A 24,345-nucleotide genomic window follows, 5' to 3' on the forward strand; every position below is an offset into this window, starting at 1 on the left:
GGCAGAGGCAATGTAAATGTTACAGTATGCTAGGGTGTTTCGGTAACTTAAAATGAAACACCTGAAGATTTCAAGGTTTATTTTACTACAACCCTTCCATTTAGCCAACAGATGACACACAGGGGATTGAACACCTCGATCAGACATAGCACAGATCACTGCATTGTTACAAAAGTCTGATGAGGAGGGGTTGATATTGATAATGTTGTCTAAAGACAACTCAGCTGGCTATAAATGAAAATTGCATGAGAAGCTCTTCCATCTCTGTACAAGACACACTGCAAAGGTTCTCCTGTGCCTCAGGAGGGCAGTGGCTCATTTGCAGAGCACCATTTTCTATCTTCACACAACACAGCCGGTGACCACAGTAAGAAATATGTTTAATCCTGAAATTCTGGGTGATCAGGGGCTTGGCTAGGACTGGACATGCTGCGATCCTTGGCCGCCTAGAACTATGCAGCTATGATGAGAAACACACAGAGAAGTGCTTGAATGTTTCATCAAGAGAGAGATCCTGGTAAACAACACAGTCAGGCCTATTAAGATTTAACACATACTGCATCACCCCCACAATTCATATACAGTTCTTTATCTTTTAATGGTAAGAATCCAAGTGTCGTAACAATATACAACAGAGAACACACACATGGGATTAATCTAAATATTTTAGAACCAGTGTAGTACACACAGAAATAAAGAGGTTTGCATACCACAGCAATGCCTAAAAAATCTGTATGGGAGCAGTGTTGAGTCAGGAATCCCAAGAAAACACCCAGTTTTATAAGAGTTGTAAATGGCTTCCTGGAATGAAGTTACACAACCATTCTGAACACGCCACATCTAGCTATTGAGCATTAAAAGAACGACAATACCCCAGCAGTGCAAGAGGTCTCGGTTTATGTTGGCGGCAGTAGTATTTTTTACATTTTAGAGAGAGAAACTGCAAAAACATTCAATAACTTAGAAGCTGCACTAAAGTCACAAACGCCTCCGTGAGTCAGCCAGAAACTATTTTATGTTTATCTAATAAAACGCAAATCCATCCAATCTGCAAACTTTTTGCACAATAGTGCCGAGAGTCCACTAGACCCCAGGAAACGCATGAGAACTCCCTTCAGGGCTTCATTGCAATCATACAGCCCCAAATTTATTTTTTAATAAAGAGAGATATGAGCTTCTAACAGCACTCAAGTTTCTACTGTGCTGGGGGGGTGGGGAGTCTGTATTTTCTCCTCCGGCTTTTACATTTTTCCTTCTAGGCTGGAAATGTCTGAAACGTGACATTTGTTCTCCCTGGGCCAAAAACTGAAGCCAAGCACATTCAACTTAGCACACCTACAAACGTTATCAAATGTACATGATAAAAACCTTCCAGAGCAACTGGCATCTCACTATTGTGCACATGCTAAAAGGAAGGTTATAATCATAATGATCCTTGTGTTCCTTTGACAAAATCTTGCCCATATATTCTTTGGATAAATCAAGGAGACAGTGTGCATTTACGAGAGCACAGCATGTATTACCAGGATGTTCCAAATTCAGGTAGGTAGCAGTGTTGGTCTGACACAGTCGAAATATATTAAAAAATAAAAAAAACCTGTCCAGTAGCACCTTAGAGACCAACTAAGCTTGTTCTTGGTATAAGCTTTCGTGTGCATACACACTTCTTCAGATGTTCCAAGTTATTTAATATTCTACAAATTTTAAGTCCTCTACGCAAGTACACAGCAACATTTTCTCGCACTAAGCTTAGGCTAGATGTTTGTACTGTTTTGATGCATTCACTTCATTTTCATCGTCAGTAGTCACCAAAGCCGAAAAAATTGTCATTAGAATAAAACAATAAAGGAGATGGAAATTTATCTGTAGCATCTCTTGAGTTGCAGTGCTGTAACAGACGCAGTACAGATCATGTTCTATTTCTGCAGCATTTATTCCATTAGTTTTATCCTAGGCAGTTGCTAATCAGTTATCCCATTATGAACTGAGTAGAATTACCTTAGGAGTTGTTTTGTTTACCTTTAGAAAACAGCATCTTGAAGCAAACTGACTTTTACCTATCGAGCAGAAATGTAATAGGCATCTCTAGACACAGCAACCAAGGGTTAACATTGCCCTATCCAATTATTTCCTGCCACACTCAGCACTTGCAAACCACAATGGATTTCTAGTTAAGAGGGCACTTTTCTCCAGATATCTAGGCTAGAGAAGCATGCAAATTGGATAACTGTGCTGGAAGCACAGGACACTTCACTGTCTGCATTCCAGTTGCAAATAGATTGCGTAGGTGCTGTCTGAGAGACACAGCATGTTTTAGATTTAGGGTTTGGGGGTTTTAGATCAATACTTTTATTAAGGCACAATAATACTTTTAAAAAAACAAAACCTGATTCATATTAACACTATCACTTTAAGCAGATGCACACCAATTATTTGGGAAGGCCAGAACGAGAGAGGAACGTTTTCTTCTTTAAAATATCAAGCAGGGTGCATTTTAATTTAGATTGTACACAATCTGAACCCATCTAGGCCACACAGCAAGATGCTAATTTTAAGCTCTCTCACAAAAAGAGCCCGAGACACAGACAGACAGGCATTCACATTACAGTAGGTTACATTTTTAAGTTCTGGCTTAATATAACTATCAGAAGCAGTATGTTGAGGCATGTAAAACTTCAGAGATATCAAGCTGTACATGCCATCTGTACTACATCTTTATTGCTACCGTCATGCAGGAAGCAGCCTACAATTATCCAGAATGCAATATTACTTCATTTGAAAACACACAGAAATATTAAAGCATTTGAAAGTAGTAATCATGAATAAGCCTACTAAACAATGTTCTGTTGTGTTTCTTTTCATTTGCCTGACAACTATCCCCTCCCGTCAGATGTCAAGGAAACAAACAACTATTGGACTCTTAGAAGACATCTGAAGGCAGCCCTGCATAGAAAACTCTTTTAATGTTTGACATCTTGCTGTGTTTTAATTTGTTGGAAGCTGCCCAACGTGGCTGGGGCAACCCAGTCATATGGGCGGCATATACATTATTATTATTATTATTATTATTATTATTATTATTATTATTATTATCATCATCATCATCATCATCCTCATCATCATCCCCCTCTATATTTATAATGAAGCTTTTAAACATATTTAGAGCACAGTTCTGCCTGTTCCCTGCCAGAACTGAACCCCTGGGCAATCAGAACTTATAAAGTGTAAGGATTACACACAAAGCAATATTGCATTGAAATATAAGCTGTCCACCATTTCTCCCCCTTAATTGGATTCCTTAATAAAATACTTAAAAATCAGAACGCAGGAAGTGGCTTGCACATGTTGTATACTCAATATCCTCTTACCCACACACATACACTGCTTGGGTCTGTACTATAAATTTGCAAGGAGAAAGAATTGGAATAAACAGGTTATGTCTAGCTAGTGAGGACTGGCAGCCTTGGAGTGCTACTTTCCTACTCACGAGAAACCCCATATATCTGAAGAGATTTGGGCTTCAAAGCCACAGAGATAGTGGCAGAGACACCTTTCTTGGGAGTGCAAGAACAAATACTTGTTTTTAAAAAGCACACAGCATTTTAGGGATTGATATATGGGTCACTCTTGGGAAAACCAGATTACATCAAGCCCATGTACTAGGAGCCTATGACCCACAGGTGTAATAAGGCTGCAAGGCTTCCCAATTTGGCCCTTAAGGCAGTTTTGGCCAAGCCACACCCACCCGCCATCATATGATGTCAGACACTGGACAGGTAAAGAAGTGTCTGCAAACAGCAGCAAATCCAAGTCCTGGCTTGAATTTGACACTTTCCCTGTCACACTACTTTGAGGATCTGAATCAGGAGCTCCCGGGTGTATCAGAAATTAGAAAGTAAAATATGCATAGGAGTAGATTGCAATGTGGGTGTGTTTGGATATAGTGCAATTCACACATACTTGGAAGTTAATTTGTGGCACACTTGTTGAAACAGTTGACTACAATGGGTTCAATGTATAATCTGAATCTCAAACCCTTTGTTCCTCAAAGAAACCAACTGACAATGCATCCAGGAGATCTCTGAAGTCACACAGAGAGGTATGCTTTCACCACATGGACTTCTAGGTAACTTGAGTAGCTATCATCTGAAACGAAACCCCAAAAAGGAGAAGAAGAATCCAATAGCAGGGTTTCTGATTTCATCTCATTCAGATGGGGGGCGGGGGGTGAGTTTGGTTGTCACTTAGCCAGTGTCCCACCATTACTATTTGACAGCTTGCAGAGCAAGGTAAAGGTAAAGGATCTCTGGACGGTTTTAGTACAGTCAAAGATGACTATGGGGTTGCGGCGCTCATCTCGCTTTTAAGGCTGAGGGAGCCGGCATTTGCTATTAATATTCTATTCATCTTAAAGATACAGTGACAGATGCCACAGGTTATGCACACAAAGGGGATCACAGAATATGAGAGACAACAAGGTATGGAAATGAGGTGGTCTGCGCGCAAGGGAGAATCGAAAAGTTGGTCAGAAAAAGCAAGTGAAGATGAAAAGGTGGGAGTAGGAGGCATGGGACTGGCAGTGGAGAAGGTACATGGAAGGGTCTGAAGAATAGGAGTGGTTTCATAACTGGACAGAAGGCAAAAAGGGTGCTTAGTAAGTGGCAATGTCTGGAAGACGCAAGATGCAGGAAGTAACCATGGGGGTTGTTTGTGTGCACTAAGGGTGGCGGGGAGTTGTACATACGGAGATGAAGGTGAAAATGGGTGCAAGGCAGGACTGCAGAATTTAAGATTTCAGAAATGGGGTTTGAATGGTGAAAAGGGAGCTTAGGGAACGGCAGGGGAGTCGGCAAGCACGGCCCCTAGGTAGTAAAAGAGACTGCCGTATAACCTACATAATGATTATTTCCCTGTAATAGAAAGCTTAATCTTTTTTCTCTTCCAATACTATATTTACTTTAACAAGGGTGCCATGCTAGGTAAAGGTAAAGGGACCCCTGACCATTAAGTCCAGTCGCGGATGACTCTGGGGTTGCGGCGCTCATCTCTTTTTACTGGCTGAGAGAGCCGGCGTTTGTCCACAGACAGCTTTCTGGGTCATGTGGCAGCATAACTAAACCACTTCTGGCGCAACGGAATACCGGAGCGCACAGAAATGCCATTTACCTTCCCAATGCTGCGGTAGCTATTTATCTACTTGCACTGGCATGCTTTTGAACTGCTAGGTTGGCAGCAGCTGGGAGAGAGCAATGGGAGCTCACCCCATCGCGGGGATTCGAACCATCGACTTTCTGATCGGCAAGCCCAAGAGGCTCAGTGGTTTAGACCACAGCGCCACCCACATCCCAACTTTACAGAGCACCTACAACTAAGCCCTGGGATGCACATATTCGTTATTGAGAGTGGAGAGAAACAAATCACGAGCGCGGGTTCACACAAAGTGCTAACTAAACGAGACCATGTCTTGTTTCCTAACAACACAGGAATTGGAGAGCAGCAAAATATTGTGCCTAGGATTTCAGCATGGTAGTGATGTGAGGTGAGAATATTCTCCAGAGAAAATTCTCAAGAATGAGAATATTCTTGAGAATATTCTCTGCTAGAAAATTCTCCAGAGAATATTTTCCACAAACTGTAAATTCTAATGTAAGAACCAGTTTTACAACCCACATTTTAAAAATCTAGTAAATAATAAGTCAAGCTGTGATATTGCCAGTGTAAGTAATGAATAATGGTTTTTTTAAAATCCAGTTACAGTACATTACTGGGCATTGTTTCATTCACCATTGGCAGTTATAAATGTGAGCTACAGAAAACATTTAAAAAAAAATGCTATTCATTTAATTTTATGAACATTTGAATTCATATGTATTTCAACAATATATAATAGCCTTTTTTCTATTTTGGTATGACCTTATTCTTAGCAATTCTATACCCTTGGCCCTACAGTGTGATTTTTTTTTTTACAGAAAGTAGCTTTAATGCTTTATACACTTGACGTACCTAGGCCTATATAATTATGTGTAACTGCATGTGAGGTGGCCTTGATTTAAACAGCTGACGTTTCTATATTTTTATTTAGTTTTTGGTTAACTAATTATATCATTTTCAATTCATTAAAATGAATATTCTCCTATTTTAAATGGAAATTCTCTAATATTCTCATTAATCGAGAATATTCTCCAAAAGATTATTCTCAAGAATTTAACATTACTACAGCAGGGTGCACTAGTATGTCACACATGCACATTGAAACCATAGTTTAGTTTAACTGAAGTTTGAAGTGTGGATGGAGAACCTTCTTTAGTCCAATGAACACATTCCCTCATAGGCAATTTCTGGGAGGGGGGGCACATGTTAGGGGTGGGTGGGGCCAGACCCAAAAAAATGGCAGAAAAGTAGGTGTGCCTCTTACCTTTGTATACTAAGCTACATTCCAGTCAAGCAAAAGTCACAGGCACACACACAAACCCCTCCCCCTCTTCTACCTTGGCAAGCAAGAAGCATCCTTGACACAGTTAAGCACTTGAATTCCCAGTAGTAGTTGTGACAGTAGTGTTTACATTTATCTGACACACAAGAATTTTGAAATATGGTATGTAAAACCTCATCGTTTCACTTGGGGTTAGAAAGCAGAACACAGATCAAGATGCCTACAATCCAGCCTGGCAATTTTTTAAAAGAGATCTTTTACTCCATTACTTGCTATTTCCCCATTTGACTTCCGTCTAGCTATTTCATTGCAAGCATGTATTCAGCTGCTCAATTGAATTAGAATGTTTTTGCTTTCAAGAACAGAAGGCTCTAATAGTTCCACTATCAATATTTTCCCAGTGCCTTGATGTAATAAATCCCAATAAGGTCCATAGCCTGCTAGTTTGTTTGTTTGCTTGTTTTAAAAAAATACACAATCTACCCTGGCTTTCATAAAACTTATTAGATACTTTACGAGTGTGCACAATAAAAAAAATAGTAAGAATTTATTCTCTTGCCCAAAACAAAGTTCTCATAAGATGAACCAGATGCAAGAAAATCATTCCAACTTTTAGCGCTTAAAAAACCCCAATGTTTTGCATTTGGAATAAACTTCAGTTTCCTCGCGAACTAAAATAAATGCAGTAAGGCACTCACCATGTTTGTGCAGCGGTATGCGGATTCAGTTCCTAGCATCCATTAAGACAAAAGGAAAAATGCAGACTTTTCACAAAGGCTCCTGTCATGCGAGTGCTGCATTCAAAGATCAGTTCAACAGTAACAGGGCAGAGTTTAGTAACTTTTTCCCAGCCGAACGATTTTCCTGGGACTTGCTGCCAACCAGGCATCAAGAGCTAGTTGTTTGCCAGCAGTGCACTGCTCTGCTCTTGCCAAGCCTTCCGTGGCTTTTGAAGGGCACTGGCACATACATATCCTGCTAGCCCTACAACTTTACTTACAGTAAAAGGAAAGCACAGCTTGTCAAAGTGAGCAACTGGTTAGCCATTCAGCTGTGGGAGGAGCTATAAGCTATTAGCATTCCATGTTGCTTAGCAACTGACAGGGAGCATGATTTGCAAAAAAAAACCTTTGAATCGAGAGAGGAGGGAACTATACATAGTAGTTTAGTGGCACAGAGCAGACCTTAGAAACCAATAAAGTTTTATCCAAGGAGAGAGTTATGACACTAGCACTTTCAGAAGTATGCCTATTTCTGCATGTTATTATGCATAGGATGCAATGCTTTCAAGAGTTGAAAGTCCTTTTTTAAACGGCAAGGTTTTAAGCTACAACTACACATTATTGGAAAATGCTGTTTTACACCAATTTCTCCTTGCAACATTAAAAAATAATAATCTTGTAGACATACCAACCAGAGCTGTGACCTTAAACACACTTGCTTTGAAATAAATTCTTTCTTGATACAGAGTCTTGGACTTCACTATAAAAATGCCTTAACTTAAAGAACAAGAGTGTAAACTAATAGAATTTCAGCTTTGCTTTCTCACTGTAGAAAATAAGACTCCTGCCAACTACAAACAAATCTCAGCATCCGGTTTGGAATTATCTCTAGTATACTCTTACCCCTGTAATCCCATTGAACAGAAAGGATTTCTACATAATTGCTACCTGTTCAATATATACAAATCTCAAATTGAATGAAAACAGACATATTAAGAGGATGCTATACTTCAACTATCCTCTCAAAGTGGTTAGGGCTGCTTGGGTATTTAATATAAACATTCAACTGAACAATGACACAAAATTACATTGCAATATGTTTACAGTACATTATGCATTAGTCTCTGTGTTGGGTATTTGTATCGTTATTATTATTATTATTAATAATAATAATAATGGGACAAAGGTCTGCTTCATGGTATGCATACACAGAGAGCGAGCGAATAAATACATTTTGCTGCCTTTGGCAGAGGACAAGATGGTCCCTCTCCCTCCCCCCTCTCCCAATTTCTTCTTCAGAAGCTGATTGGACCTGCAACTGAATCACTGGTGAATGGACAGCATCCTCAATACCATCCTCTCTACTGCAACTGAAGGCAGTAGGGTACCAAAGGAAGTGTGTGGCAGGCCATTAAAGGTAAAGGTAAAGGTACCCCTGCCCGTACGGGCCAGTCTTGACAGACTCTAGGGTTGTGCGCCCATCTCACTCAAGAGGCCGGGGGCCAGCGCTGTCCACAGACACTTCCGGGTCACGTGGCCAGCGTGACATCGCTGCTCTGGCGAGCCAGAGCCGCACACGGAAACGCCGTTTACCTTCCCGCTAGTAAGCGGTCACTATTTATCTACTTGCACCTGGGGGTGCTTTCGAACTGCTAGGTTGGCAGGCACTGGGACCAAGCAACAGGAGCGCACCCCGCTGCGGGGATTCGAACCGCTGACCTTTCGATCGGCAAGCCCTAGGCGCTGAGGCTTTTACCCACAGCGCCACCCGCGTCCCATGGCAGGCCATTAACCATTCTCAATTAATTGAGGTTCACAGAACTCTTGAGTGTGAGATAGGAGAAGTACTGGGCCTATTCAGCAAATTTAGGTTTATAGCACAGATATGGCCTAAAACTTATATTTTGCTAACGTATCCCATGAACACCTTACCCAAACATCCTACAGCAAAGAAAAGCTAATTATCAGGATCCATTTTACTATTGGTAGTGATGGAAATACCAGCAGCCTCTGGAGAATCCCAAGCTTTGCACATGAAAAAGAAAAAAAGTTTAGAAAAAACTAAAAGGGGGACTCACTCCCAAATAGGTAAAATAAGGACCAACAGCGTTCAATGGCCACAAAATACATGCAATGAAAAGCAAGGATAGGGATAAGATACAGAGCTACTGCGAAATCAGAGGAGGAGGAGAATTCAAAGGAGCAGCTGGAATCCTCAACAGGAAGCACATCACACTGCAACAATTTTGTAAAAAAATTTTTTACAAAAATCCTTCATAAAAGCAATTCGTGTGGATAAGAACTGCTTGCAACAAGTTTAGAAGCACGACTTTGTAAATGGAAGACGGCAGCAAACCTGCTCAACCAGTTTAGTTTATTACAATTTAATAGGGGTGTTCCACAGCTACACAATCATGCTGACAAAGGAACTCCTTAAGTGGTTCTTAAATCAGGGCCAAATTACCTCTGTCATTGTTTATGGGCCAAGTGCAAACTTTTTCTTGCCCAAATTGTTGGTGCAGAGAAGGGTCCAGTTCAGGAACCTGGAATGGGGGTAGGTCTGGATTTGGGAGTGAAGGAGAGAAACATACCTGCAATTTGTATTGGGAGAGAACTGGTGATGTTACAAGCTTCCTCTCTCTACAACGGTTGTCCCCTCATGTTGTACATAAATAACTGGGTAGTATTAATAGTAGCTTTACTCTAACCAGAGTCTGTTATACTGTACACAAGTGCTAAATATAACTTACACTAGTGTTATTGAATGACCTTCTACAGAAGTGTTCTCTCATCAATATACCTAGCCTAAGAAATTAGCTCGATGTGACTGCAATAGTGCCTTGCTGCTGGTTTTAGTTTAGTTAGCTTCCCAATATTCAAAATGAAGCAAATGCCAGTGTGATATCACAGAGATACCAGTTTCCATTTGCAGTGATCCTCTAGCACCAAAATTAGCAACTAAGCCTTGTTGATACCATCAGCTACCTTTATGTTGCAATACTACTAGCAAATATTATTATGGATCGTTTTACTACTTCTATTTTCTGGTTATTTGTTGTTTTGCATTTGAATATAGTATGGAAGTTATCTTGTGAGGCTAAAAAGTGACTTATAAATATTTTAAATAAAAAATTGTACCCACCAGGCATGTACTGAAATGCAGTCTACCAGATGTTAATTTGTACTCCTAGTGGGTATACTTACACTTCATAGGATAATATGCCAAACACAAATGTATGAGTAAAAAATGTTTACAATAAGATTGCACTAGCCCTGTGGAATGTTTTCCCTTATTTGAACCCCACTCCATTTCAGAATTGTTCACCATACAAAAGAATTGAGGGCTACTATTCGTCAATAATTCTAAAGCCATCTCTGGCTCACTCAGCTACGTAATTTCATATTACTTTGGATCCTGGCCATATTTAAAAGGATCCTGTTCATAATACTGAAAATGCTCAGCAGACATGCACTCACTGCACATTTCCCAAGTTTCCTATTTCTCCTCCTCATATAGACTTTCTAAATATGCAGGAAGCCTACAACTGAGTATTTTTAAAAAGCATTGAGCACTATCCAAAGAAGTTCCTCTAGCACAAGGACTTTTTGTTGCGCAATAGAACCCACTCACCTACCTAAATCTGTTTCAGGGGTTCCTCTAATCCTCCACAACACATTTGGGAAGGATGCAGAGGCACACAGGGAAAGGAGCAAGCGGAAAACCTTGTGCTAGTAGAATCACATAACTGTAGAGTTGGAAGGGGCCAGGAGGGTCATCTAGTCCAACCCCCTGCAGTGCAGGAACCTTTTACCCAACGCAGGACTCAAACCCACGACTCTGAGATTAGGAGTCTTGCGCTCTACCAACTGAGCTACTCCAGGCGATGTAGAAACTGCTTTGCTGGGAGACACCCTTGTTTTAATGTTCTAAATATACATCTGTTGGAAAGTAAAATGGGCAATGCAACAACACAACATATGCTACAAGTTCACATTAGTAGCATAGTATTTCCTGGGAATTGCCTCACCTAAGCCATTTGGCCAGGGAGAAGTGAGGGGGAAAACCCTGCTCCAACTCAACCACAAAAGTGAATAAAAACTATGCAAATTTGTGTCTTGTTTGAGAGTGGGGCATAGGACCCAAATGACATACAGTCTGGAGGCAAAAGTCCTGTTGACACCCCTGAGTACATTACAGTACCTGGCAATGACTAGGGCAAGGTCCAATGTCTCTAGATAGGGAGATATCAGGTGTACTAACCTAGATGGGTACAAGGCACACCTAGCAACAGACACCACCTGTGTTCAGCTCAGAAGGACCCTAAGCTATGGACTTGATCCTTAGCTTAAGGAAGTGCAACTCCATCCTCATCAGTTGTCTTCTTGACACACGGTACAGTCACACCTCAGGTTACAGGCGCTTCAGGTTGTGTTTTTTCAGGTTACGAACTGTCGAAACCAGCAAGTACCGGAACAGGTTACTTCTGGGTTTCGGCGGTTGCACATGCACAGAGGCGCTAAATCATGCTTTGCGCATGCACAGAAGCACCGAATCACAACCTGTGAGTGCGCAGATGCGCTGCTGCAGGTTGCGAAAGCTGCGGGTTGCAAATGTGCATCCTGCACAGATCATATTCACAACCCGAGCGTCCACTGTACTTCCATCTTGTCCCGCTCAAGCCTCAGCTTGTTCACCCTTATTCATTCCCAACCTGTCCAACAAACACTGAACTGCTGACACACAGGATTAACACAAAGCAGCTAGTATACTTTTTCAGAGAAGAATACTTGAATCTTGCACGAACACTTCACCTCTGTTGATAGCAAGCTGGCATCACTTTAGAGACTTTGTAGCCATTCAAAAGTGAGCAGGAGCACCAACACAACAGCTGACTAAAATAGAATGGCACTTAAATTAGAATAAGATTTGAGGGCAGGAGGGAGAAACAGTAGTACAGGAAAGTGCTGTATTAACAGTGAAACTGGGGCATAGCTAATGACAAGACTTTGGATACCTTCCCTATGAATTAAGAATAATTCCACCATTACTCTTGAAGCAAGAAGGGAACTAGCCAACAAGCGTGAAAAATTGGAAATTCAGGAACTGGAAATACGGCTCATGGGGAAACATTTTTTTTAAAAAAAATCAACAAAAAGTTATCCAGTTTATATTTGGCTATTACTTACCCCCTTTTACAATTTTTCAACAAGTGTCACAAGAATTCAGACAAGGAATTCCACTATTTTCAAATTAAAACATGAATAAAACTTGGCTAAAAGGTTGCAGCAACACGGATTGCCCCCTCCCTTATAATTTTACGAAACTATTTTGCACTGAGCTTGGAATACAAGGTTGGAGAGGGTCTATATAGTTCTTAGGGGCGAAACTAGGCTTATTTTCACCTGGGTCAAAGACCCAATGTGGCCCCCCCAGTGGCAGAGGGAGTGGGTGCAGGGGGTGCAGTCTGCCCCAGCTGTCATCACTGAGGGAGGGTGACAAAATGATTTTTTTAAAAAAAAATATAGGCTCACGGAACTTTTTAGGAGTGACACAGTGACTTAGGCACCTGCAGGTTCTGCGCTGCCTGAAACAGCAGCATGGGACTTGCCTCTGCCTATGCTGCCTCTCCCTCAGCCACCCTACAGCTGAGGGGGAGGCAGCGAAGAGGCTCCAAGCAGCAGAGAGGCTCGCCCCGCCCTCATAGGTGGCTCACCCCGCCCCCAGCTGCAAGACACACACCCCCGCACTAGGAACCCAAGCGGCTAGCTACATCGCTGGGCTCCCCACATGCATTTGTGTACACACACACACATGGGTTGGGAGCCTCAGTGGCACCCCTCTGGAGGCTTCACCCGGGGCAAAAAACCTGGCTAGCCCCCCCCCCCCATTGCTACGGCTCTGGTCTTAGTTCCTTCTCCTAATGCGATGGGGGTTTCAGTCAGGAAATGAAGGGAAAAGGAGTAGAGACAAGAGGAATGTGTTAGGGACATGCACAGCTCTTCCGGTTGGGAAGACTAAAGAGCTTGGTGAATGGCTCTTCTGTGTATGAGGCAAATGGAATCCTGCTAATATGCTTTTTTTGGTCTGCATCTGTCTCCTAGCCCTTTTTTTTTTTTTAATAGAAAGCTATTTATCACCGAGTTTAAAGTTTTTGTTCTGAACTGATTTGTTTATTATTCAATACAGTACAGTAAGTGTGCTACCATTATTTTAAAAAAATGAAACTAAGCAGGGGGAAGTGGCTTGGGTTCAGAAGCAGTGTGCACGGAAAGGATAAGTGTCATTTTTATCTGCTCCAAATCTCCCACCTGATGAGAAAGCAGCCACTGGGCATTTGTTACATGCATGCATATGCAAAGTGTAGTTAGGGCCTCTGGGTTGGTATACCATTGCTGCATTTCTCAGCAGCTAAACACTGTCAGCTGAAAGTGTGAACTACAACTCTAATTGCACTGTATTGCAAGCCATGCGTGCAATTTGACAGGTTCGTTCATACCTTCACTGTCATCAAGTTACAATCCCGCTTCTTCAAAGGTGTTCAGTCTTCCCAAGGATCTCATACACAGGTCTTTCCACAGTCTGACTCCTTCAGTGGTAGATGCCAAGGGTTGAACCTGCAACCTTCAACAAGCTGTTCCCCATTAAAGCATGTCAATGTCTTTATGCTATGTCTCCATGGTGGGACTGATCATCACCACCATACCCTACTTACAGCTAGGTATGCTTCCTGCAGAGAAGTAATGAGGAAAGGCCCTCTTCTCATAATCTGCACTTTTCTGGGATATGAAGAGAGGTCTTTGGATGTTTGAAGTGCGAATTACAACCATTCTGAGTAATTAGTCTTGTCTGAAAAAGCACTGGGAAATGAAAACATTTTCATTTCCTTTGGCAAAGCATGGGATTTGGGAGGCAAATTGTTCCTGGGTGAAACAGGAATAATAGTACCAAACACTCTGCTTATATTAAAAGTGATTCCCAACAAGAAAATAAATGGGAAAACATAGTGCTCTCTTATAGCAGTCACTACTATGTTATCACATGAATGGAAGCAACCAAGAACTGCCAATAGCTAAGATGGATTTTTTAAAAAAGAAGTTATCAGATGTAGTCCAAGCAATAGTGCAATGAGATGTTGATACAGTGGTACCTCAGGTTAAGAACTTAATTCGTTCCGGAGGTCCGTTCGTAACCTGAAACTGTTCTTAACCTGAGGCACCACTTTAGCTAATGGGGCCTCCCGCTGTCGCCGGAGCACGATTTCTGTTCTCATCCTGAAGCAAAGTTCTTAACCTGAGGTACTATTTCTGGGTTAGTGGAGTCTGTAACCTGAAGCGTCTATAACCCGAGGTACCACTGTATAAAGGTAAAGGTACCCCTGCCCGTACGGGCCAGTCTTGCCAGACTCTAGGGTTGTGCGCTCATCTCACTCTATAGGCCGGGAGCCAGTGCTGTCCGCAGACACTTCCGGGTCACGTGGCCAGCGTGACATCGCTGCTCTGGCAAGCCAGCGCAGCACACGGAACACCGTTTACCTTCCCGCTAGTAAGCGGTCCCTATTTATCTACTTGCACCCGAAGGTGCTTTCGAACTGCTAGGTTGGCAGGCGCTGGGACCGAACGACAGGAGCGCACCCCGCCGCAGGGATTCGAACCGCCGACCTTTCGATCAGCAAGTCCTAGGCGCTGAGGCTTTAACCCACAGCGCCACCTGCGTCCCTGTATAGTTACCACATTATACAATTTATTTTCTGTATATATTAAGTCATGACTCTTAAGGTTCTTAACAAGGATAACAAGAACTTTGTGCACATTTGACATGCTTATCTAAATATATAGTATGTACATAGAAATGGCTTCATCTCCCAGTCACACATACCTCTCAGCTGTCATGCAATTTGGCTCTCAGCCCTTTGGACTTTAAATGAAGGATGAATGGGAACATGTGGCTTTAATGGAGAATTTGACAAATTCATGGAAGAGACGGTCATAGATGACTGCTAGCTATGATGGCTATGCTCTGCCTCCACAGTTGGAGCAGTAATGCTTCTGAATACCTGTTTGCTGGAAACTGCAGGAGGCGAGAATGCTCTTGTCCCCAATCCTGCTTGCAGGTTTCCCACAGGCATCTGGTTGGAAAGTGTGAAAACCAGATGCTGGACTAGATGAGCCACTGGCCTGGTGCAGCAGGCTCTTCTTACGTTTAAAAGCAATGTGTGGATCAATGTTTCAATTCCCCCAGTCTGCAATGCAAGAATGCAAGGCTAACCTATATTGATTGAGTAAGCAAAAGACAGCCATTTCCCCCTCATTAACATTCCATACCATTCCAAATCCCGAAGGACACTTTCCATCACTCAAGAAAGTGCCCTTAAGGGAATTCTAGAGTTCCAAAGTTAACCTCCACACCAATCATGTCATCTCTCCTTGCCCCACGTGACTTGAAGATTACTCTAGCAACATGAAATTTCACCAGTGGTAAATACGTAATCATTTCTGGGGCATTATCCCATTAACTTCAAGCAATCGTTTTGCAGTCAATAACTCCATCCCATCACAGAGAAGTAGCTTCCTACAACAAAACAGCATAACCCATTATGCAGCTTCAATGTCAGAATGTTTTCTTAGTACAGTGCTCTCCTCAAGCATTGATCTACAAGATGCAATCTGCTAACCATAATTTATGACTGACATCAGCTTCTTCTGTAAAAATCTGAGAGTTCACATCTGCATATTCATCATGGAAAATTGCATGCGTTAAAGTAAACGAACCAACGACACAAATCTTTCATCATACTTTCCATGACATGTAGTTCACACATTCAGGCAAAAGCCTCAACCCACAATGAAGGTTATTGTTCTTAATCAACAGCTTCATGCAAGTGAAATAAATCCATGGAGTTGTTGTAAGCAAGCTTTCTTTACCAAAGTGGTTCTACCTAATCCTGTGCACCCAAAGAAATGAGAGTACTCCGGAGCTGACTATGAAAAGTTGCCTCGGTTTCAAATGGAAACACCAGTATGAGTTTCAACTTGTTAAAAAGTATTCACTGTGAAGTCTCCAAGAATTGGGGAAGTGCCCAGCTTGTGACTACTATACCACCCTGAAGTTCAGCAGCAAATAAGCTGAAATGCTGTATTCCTGTTTGGAACTGCCCTGCACAAAATGTTGGAGATATTTGTTGAAAGACATTAAAAAAAAAAATACAAGTACAGTTAAATTTCCAATTCCAGAAGCTTCAGTCATTAAAGCACAACACAGTCAAAAGCTTTTCCACGATACCACAGCTTAAAAAAAAATAATCTCCCAAACCCACACCTTGTACTCAACCAGTTACAACTGATTACTGTAGTTGAACAGATCACACACTACAATTGAAGCAGAAAATTTAGGTAGATTTTTACTTACTCATTGGAGAAATGTAGCTTCCAAACCCCTGGAATGCATCCATCATCATCAACTAACTTTACATATTCATAGGTTCAATCAAAAAGGCAAATAGCTCATGCAAATACTTCAGTTGTTTCTTTCTGTCAAACGCAGAAGAAACTTGCTTAGTCAGAACCAAGTCCCAGTGCTTTCAATGGGGCTCATTTCCAAGCACACATGCTTAGGCTTGCAGTCTCACAGACAGCTCACCAATTAACTTTCATTTTTTAAGGCAAGAGAGGAAAGGAAATGTTCTGTACGACTAAAACTTGAACATAGGTTTCCCATACAAATAGCAAATAAAACTATTAAGATCTGAGTGAGTGAGTGAGTGAGAGAGAGATTCATATTTTTTCCTACCTTAACACAATCTGTTCATTGGTGCATACATTCTGCAATGAAGGTTTATTAAACATCTGTTATAATGTAACCTGATTTTTTTCCAATAACTTTACAAGTGATGCCTGGAAAACGTTTAACCCAGTGGCACTTTATATGCCAACATACCAAAGCAAAGCACTTAGGGATTTCATCAGCTCATTCCAAGCAGTCGAGTTTGTCCTGTACATTTCTTTAGTGGGCCATTGATTGCTTGAGGCATACTTGGTTCTAAAAAGCATTTTTTAAAATCCTTTCATTTTTCAATGAACCTCAAGAAATCATTCACACACCACCTTTCCTTGACCACAGTGCAACGGTATCAGATTTCAACGTGAATGCCCTTTCCAGTCCCCCTCTTTTTGCCAGCAGTGTATTGTATAAATAGAAACAAAAGTATAAGCATTTGAAACTACTGAGCATCTTTCCAAAGCTAGATGACCTTAACCACATCACAAGTTGAGAGGCGTGATACTTAATTACACGAGTGTTTTGAATTGCAGTATTTAAACTTCCATGTTCATACCACTGATTTTCTTCCTTTATTACAAAGGAATCCGTCAACAAACAGAAACATCCAACATTTCCTATGGCTTGTTGTTGTTGTTCTTTCACAGACTAGTGTTACCACAGTATTGGAAATTAGAAGAAATAATCGCCAAGACTTCTTTACAACTTTGACACCTACAGGTATGCTCTTGGGAGACCCACTCCTGTCTTGATACATCATCCACCACTGTAAGATTTAGCTAATGCAAGACTCCAGCACATCTCTGCATGCCTCAAAACCCATGCTCTTAAAACATTCTACTGTTCCCCATCTTTATTGGAAACCTGGGTAGTCACAAAACACATTACAGTATAGTAACTAGCAAGCCACAACATGCTAAATTCTCTGCATTAAAAAAAAAGAGGCAGGCTTTAAACTGTGTGGCTAATCCAGTTATGCTTTGATGGAGGTTTCTCTCAGGTCAAGGTTACGGTCCCTGACTGAGAGGAAGGGAAATACCACAAAAAGAGGGCAGGGTTGGGGGGAGAAGGATTGAGAAAGACAAGGATTCCTACACCTAACCAACATTTTGTCCAATGCCGTAATTATTTTCTGCAATGCAATAATTATTTTCTCCAATTATATCCACTTTTAGAAAAGAGGCAACTAAGCAACCCAAATGATGCCTGCTCTTGTTGAAGAAAACACAACACACCTAAGGTTTAATGCTTAGTTCATGGAATAAACACGAACAAAACAAACATTTCATTGCTGGCCAAGTTTTCCCACAAGAAAACACCTGTCCTGGGTATTCTAGCTAAAGGCCACAGTAAGTAACTAATAACAGATTACTCTGAGAATAAGTACCTGGACTGGCAGCTACTGACAAGATGGACAAAAAATTAACTGGGCATGACTCCTCCAATTACAACCTCTTCTTCACCATGCCCCTTTGTACTTTTACCATCAACCACTGAGGTTAAAATTATCGGTGCAATGCCAGCTTCAACCATTTTGACATGAAAAGGGTATGTATTTAATTTAAGTACATTACACACTATAAAATAATTCTTGAATTATTTCAAGAATTGAAATAATGGCAATGGCTTCTTTTTTGCATGCTTCCCACTGAAGCACTTGAGCATGAATGAGGAGCCTGCTGCACTCCAGATGGTCATTGGATTTCCAATCCCATCATCCCTGACCACTGGACATTTTAAAAAATGAACTTGTTCTTCCAAGTAAAAAACTTTACTAACCTTTCAAAGCAATTACTTGGGAACATTTTAGCAGACTACTGACATTCAATTCGTGGGTTGCAGCCACAGTTGGTGGCACCAACCGTTTTTGGTTTGGGTTCTCCTGCACCAAATAAAAAAATTCAAAGGAAAAGATAGATAGGGGCGAGAAAGGATAAGAGAAAAAGACCTTTAAAAACTGAAAAGGTGCATCTCATGTCTAACCAGGTTGATGACTACTGATCTTTAGACAGCTTTATTACAAACGTTTATACCAACTGTGTGTGTCAGTTTTAGCTTGAGAAAGTAACTCTGATGGCCTTTCAGCTGGTGCCCTGGTGATCCTCTGGAATGCAGAGCTAACCAGGGCTATCGACTGTCTGGCTCCGAAGTGCCCTCTCCAAATTGCATGGAGCCCGGATGGCTCCATGGTTTCCCCCAGAGCTAAGGGCGATGAAACAACTGTTGAGACAGCTAGAGCACCAGTGGTGGAAAACCCACTCTGAATCAGACCAAACACAGGTTAGAGCTCAATGTCAAGCCTACCAAGTGGTGATATCAATGGTGAAGAGGACCTTCTTCACTGCCTCTATTGCATCTGTGGAAAATAGTTCCAGGAGACTCCTCCAGGTGGTCCAGAGTTTAAAGGATCCACATTTACCATTGGGGTCCAGTGAGGACCCCAATATCTCCTGTGGTGACTTGGCAAAGTTTTTCGCAGATAAAATCACTCAGACCCCACCATAGGGGCAGGGCTGAGAGAGTGCCAGAGCTCTGACTAGTCAGGTTGTATGGGATCAATTTCAATCAGTTACCTCTGAGGATTTGGACAGGCTGCTTAAACAAGTGAAACCGCCCACCTGTCTCCTTGACCCTTGCCCATCCTGGCTCATAAAAGCAAGCCAGGGAGGGTTGGGCAATGGGCCTTGTGGGGTGGTGAATGCTTCCCTCTGTGAGAGAGAGTCTTCCCAGACACACTTCTTTAAAAAAACATCTTTGGACCCAGCCATCATGGCCAATTATAGTCCAGTCTCAAATCTTCCATTCTTGGGCAAGGTAATTGAGCAGGCGGTTACTGAACAATTCCAGGCATCTCTGGAGGATGTGGACCATTTGGATCCCTTCCAATCAGGGTTCAGGCCTCATCACAGGACTGAAACTGCCTTGGATGCGCTGGTCGATGATCTCCAGTGGGCTAGGGACAGAGGTGAAAGCTGTTTCCTAGTTCTGCTGGATCTCTCAGTGACCTCTGACACCAGTGACCATGACATCCTTCTGGACCATCTAGAGGGGTTGGGAGCTGAGGGGGCATTGTTCTACAGTGGTTCCGCTCCTTCCTCCTGGGCCGTGTCCAGAAAGTGGTGTTGGAAGGGGAGTGTTCAGACCCCTGGGCTCTCACTTGTGGGGTACCTCAGGGCTCTGTCCTCTCCCTCATGCTTCTTAACATCTATATGAAGCTGCTAGGAGAGATCATCAGGGGGTTTGGGCTGGGTGTTCAGTAGGCCTGGGCAATATATCAATATATCGCCCAAGACCAGTATGAGGGGCAGACTACGATGACAGTTTCACTCAGTGGTATATTGCTGGTGAAGCTGCTGCCTTCTGAATCCCTCTGCTACCAGCGCCAAGGGAGAAACAGGCTGCAGCCAGATGCTGGAGGCAGTGTTTTCACCAGCAATATACCACTGAATGAAACTGCCATCGTCTGCCCTCATACCAGCAGAAGGAGAAACAAGTTGTTCAGTAGGCCTGGGCAATATATCAATATATCGCCCAAGACCAGTATGAGGGGCAGACTACGATGACAGTTTCACTCAGTGGTATATTGCTGGTGAAGCTGCTGCCTTCTGAATCCCTCTGCTACCAGCGCCAAGGGAGAAACAGGCTGCAGCCAGATGCTGGAGGCAGTGTTTTCACCAGCAATATACCACTGAATGAAACTGCCATCGTCTGCCCTCATACCAGCAGAAGGAGAAACAAGTTGAATCAGTGAGGTGCTAATACAGCTTGTTCCTCCCTCTGCCTCTTTAAACTGCTTGGCTGAGGAGCGCGCTGTTACCCTCACCTCAACCAAGCAGTTTTAAAGAGCCCCCGGCGGTGCGGGGGCTCTGTTAAGGTGCTCCCCCTCCCCAGCTGAGAGAGCCCTGATCCGGCTCCTGCTTGCACACCAGCAGGAGCAGGATGGGAGCTGCAAAGCTGGGGAGGCGTTGGCTCCATCACACTTCTCGCTTAAGGGGGGGCAGCTACTGTTCCCCCTCAATGGAGAAGTTTAAAGGATCCCCTGCCTCTAGCTGTCCTTCTAGAACTGCAGTCCAATCATTATTCCTGTCATACTAACCGTCACAGCAGTGCAGAATGCTTAGCAAACCAAAGAGAGGTCAGTGTTGAGAATGCAACTGTCTGCACAGGAGAAAGAAAGGACATTTCTACTGGATGTGAAAAAAAGCTGGAGTGCTACTTGACACTGTCCGACGGAGACAAGCATCTGAGTGCTTCTCTTGTAACAATAAAGCATGCACATTCCAACCGCTTGCTTCAATGATGGTTTCAGAGTTTGAAGCATTAAAATAGAGCAGCATGGGTTTTCCCATGAAAGGCTTCACCTGGACTGCAGAATAAGCTGGTTACCTTAAGAGTACAGACACATATGGTAATTTCACTCTTGGTTCAGCAGTTCTGGTTGCCCCAGCAGACCTTGAGAAGTCTACTGCTAGGCAAGTGAGGTGAGGGGGGGGGAGGGCAGGGGAGAGAAATAGCAGAGAGTTAGGTATTGTTGTTGGTCACCCTCCAGACAGCATATAAGGATTAGCCTATAAACTTGGTAGTTTTCACTGGGTTATTCAATACAAGCCCTAGAGTGGTTCTCCCCATGATGGGAAAACCTGACACTAGACATTAGCCTAGCAGAGAGGAAGCAGCATAGGAACAATCTGATGCCAGGAATACTGTGGGGGAAGGGGAGGGGCTGAGTGAGGAAAAGAGATTTCTGACTGCAGTGTGCCTTAAAGGACCTTAACAGTTGTTCCTTCCTTAAGAGATTTCTATGGCTAGGGCCCCATTAAGAGACATTCACAAATCTGTCCCGATCAAGTTCCTGAACCAAAAGAGAAAAGCAAATAAACCAAAGCAGAACCCATGATATTAAGAACATAAACATTCAATGTTGTTGTTATTGTGCACACGTAAATAGCATGCTATTCTAAGCCTGCTAGGATTAACATCCTGCTATGTTGTTTGGTAGGCTCAGGCTGCGAGAAGGTTTTACTTAATAACAAATTCTTGATGTTGCTGGATGACAACTCTCACCATCCCTGGCCATTGGCTTGTGCTGCCTGAGGCTGCTGGGAGTCACAAAGAATGTTTCAAAGTAATGGGTGCCATTCATCCTTTCAAAGCATTCTACAAACCAACCAGTAATCCTGTTTTACAGATAGGAAGGTGAAACAACCCATAAGGTCTTGAAATAAGCCATCTCAAGTTCAACTTCAGAGGCGTTTTCAAACGAACAGAAACACCTATGAGCCTACCTATCTGTGTATCATATTGTTAAGGAGGAACAGAAAGCAAATGGTACTTCCCCCCCCAAAAAGCCAGATGTACATTCTACTAGATATCGGTTTTACAGATGTGCCAAATGTAAGAAACACACTTTCTTTTTAAAGGAACACTCAGACTGGAGATTTAAACCAGTCTGAAATGTGAAATATAAACCTCTCAGCAGCTACCTAAGGGCATCAGGCATCCCTTCCACGTTCTGTAAGATCAAGCACAAAACTCGGAGAGAAGAAAAAACTTAATAAGCTTTTTCTACTGTCAGCTGCGGCAACGCCTCCACCGGCCCTCAAGCGACGAAACGAGGACGCCTGTTGCCTAAACTCTTCGGAGTCCGCAAACGCGATTTCTCCCCATCTGATCAGCGACAGCCCGCGCCAGGTCCCGTTCGCAGAAGGGCTCGCAGCACAGAGCAGGCGCAACAGGGATCAGCCAGGAGAGAGAACCCTTTGGCCTGAGCTGCGACATCATTGCCAACTTTCCCCTGAAGTGCCTGGCACAAGCTAAAGCTGGCGGGTGGCGCTGCGGGTGGGGGGGGAAAGAGAGAGAGAGGAGCGAAGCTGTGTCTCTCTCTCCCCCCCGCCCGGGCGCAGGGAGGAGAGAAGGCGCAGAATCGCGGCGGGCCAATGCGGCCGAGGCGGAGCCCAGCCAGAGCCGGCGCCAACAGCAGCAAAACGCCAGGGGGAAGGAAAGGGCAAGAGCAACTCGGAGTCCAAGCAACTCGCAGGAAGGCCAAGGCCGCCGGCCAATGGGGAGACCCCCGCCGCCGCGGCCGCGCACCCCATTGGCCCAGCCGCGCGTCCCGCCGGAATGGGGGAGGCCACGGAGAAAGGGGGGGGGAGTGGGGGGCGAAGCGAAGCTCTCCACAGCTCCTCGCGCCAACTTGACAGCGACCCTCTTCCACACACACAAATATATCTATAAATCTCGCCTCAGACTCCACAGCCGTAGCCCTTTCGAAACGCGGACACCCAGCCGAAGTTGCGGCGCCCCCAAAGTTCCCTCACGACCTTTTCCCGCGGCGCCCGCGAAGGGCAACGGCGGCGCCTCACGCCCCACAAAAGCCCCACCGACTCCCCTCAGCCTCAGAGTCCGCTCTCTCTCTCGGTTACCCGCTGCGCCACACTTCCAGCTTTGAGGAGCCTGAGGGCAAAAGCGACGCGCGGCGTTCAGTTTTCCCTCCTCCGCCGTCCCCTCGCCCCCCTCACCTCGCCGAGCTTCCCGCCGAAGCGCAGCAGCCCTGCAGTGGCGCTTTATTACCTTCCGCAGAAGAGGCGGCGGGACGCTTCGCCTCGCGCGCCTTGGGCAGCTGCTGGGTATGCGAGTGTGTCTGGGCGCGCACTCCTCGTTCCTGGGTTTCTCGCGCTCTTCTTTTCTTTTTTTCCCCTTTCCCTTCCCCCCACCCCTTTTTGGGTCCGCTCGCCGCCCAGTGCGCGTGCTCAGCACCGGCCGGGACCAGCCGAGGAGCGCCTTCCTCGCCTCCTTTCTTCGACGGAGCCGCAGCACCTGCCTTTCCTTCCCCCCCGGTGACGTCACGGCATTCCTCAATACCTGGCCCAGAAGCGGAGCGGGGCCAGATCTCGACTCTCTCCTTCTCCCTCGAACAAGTAAGACGCGCGTGAGCTCAAACGCCGCAGGACAAAACCCGCACACTTTGTTCTGTGTCGCTTTTGGGGATCGATCCTCCTGGGTGTCGCATCCCGCAGAGCCCACCCCCGCCCACCTCGGTTGCTGTGGCTTTAACACAGCCGGCAGCCTTTGACCAGGTGAGGCTTATGCCTCATCGCTTCATCTACAGGACCAGGAAGGTGGAGAGACTTACTGGCTGCATTTCTGCCTGCTCTTAAAGGCTAAGAAAAGCTTTGCTAGAGCAGGGCAAAGGCAGACCCTGCAAGTGTCCCTATTTCCCAAGGACGTCACTGATTTTTCTGATTGCCCTCCCAGTTTCCACATGGATCCCGGAATGCTCCTTAAAGGTAAAGGGTAAAGGGACCCCTGACCATTAGGTCCAGTCGCGGACGACTCTGGGGTTGCGGCTCTCATCTCACTCTACTGGCCGAGGGAGCTGGCGTACAGCTTCTGGGTCATGTGGTCTGCATGACTAA

At 43.9% G+C, this 24,345-nt stretch overlaps 1 protein-coding gene across 7 annotated transcripts in view; it reads right to left on the minus strand.

Moving 5' to 3' along the window:
• Nucleotides 1-23,636, minus strand: part of MTUS1 (microtubule associated scaffold protein 1) — a 103,071-nt gene extending 79,435 nt beyond the window's left edge. For 3 of the 7 annotated variants that reach the window (XM_028745089.2, XM_028745084.2, XM_077934297.1), the window contains exon 1: nucleotides 23,501-23,636. The gene's annotated coding sequence lies outside the window, so the exon portion shown is untranslated. The other 4 variants (XM_028745088.2, XM_028745086.2, XM_028745087.2 and 1 more) reach the window with 4 other exon arrangements.
• Between the last annotated feature and the right edge of the window lie 709 nt (nucleotides 23,637-24,345).

Source organism: Podarcis muralis, chromosome 9, assembly GCF_964188315.1.
Source record: "Podarcis muralis chromosome 9, rPodMur119.hap1.1, whole genome shotgun sequence".
NCBI lineage: Eukaryota > Metazoa > Chordata > Lepidosauria > Squamata > Lacertidae > Podarcis > Podarcis muralis.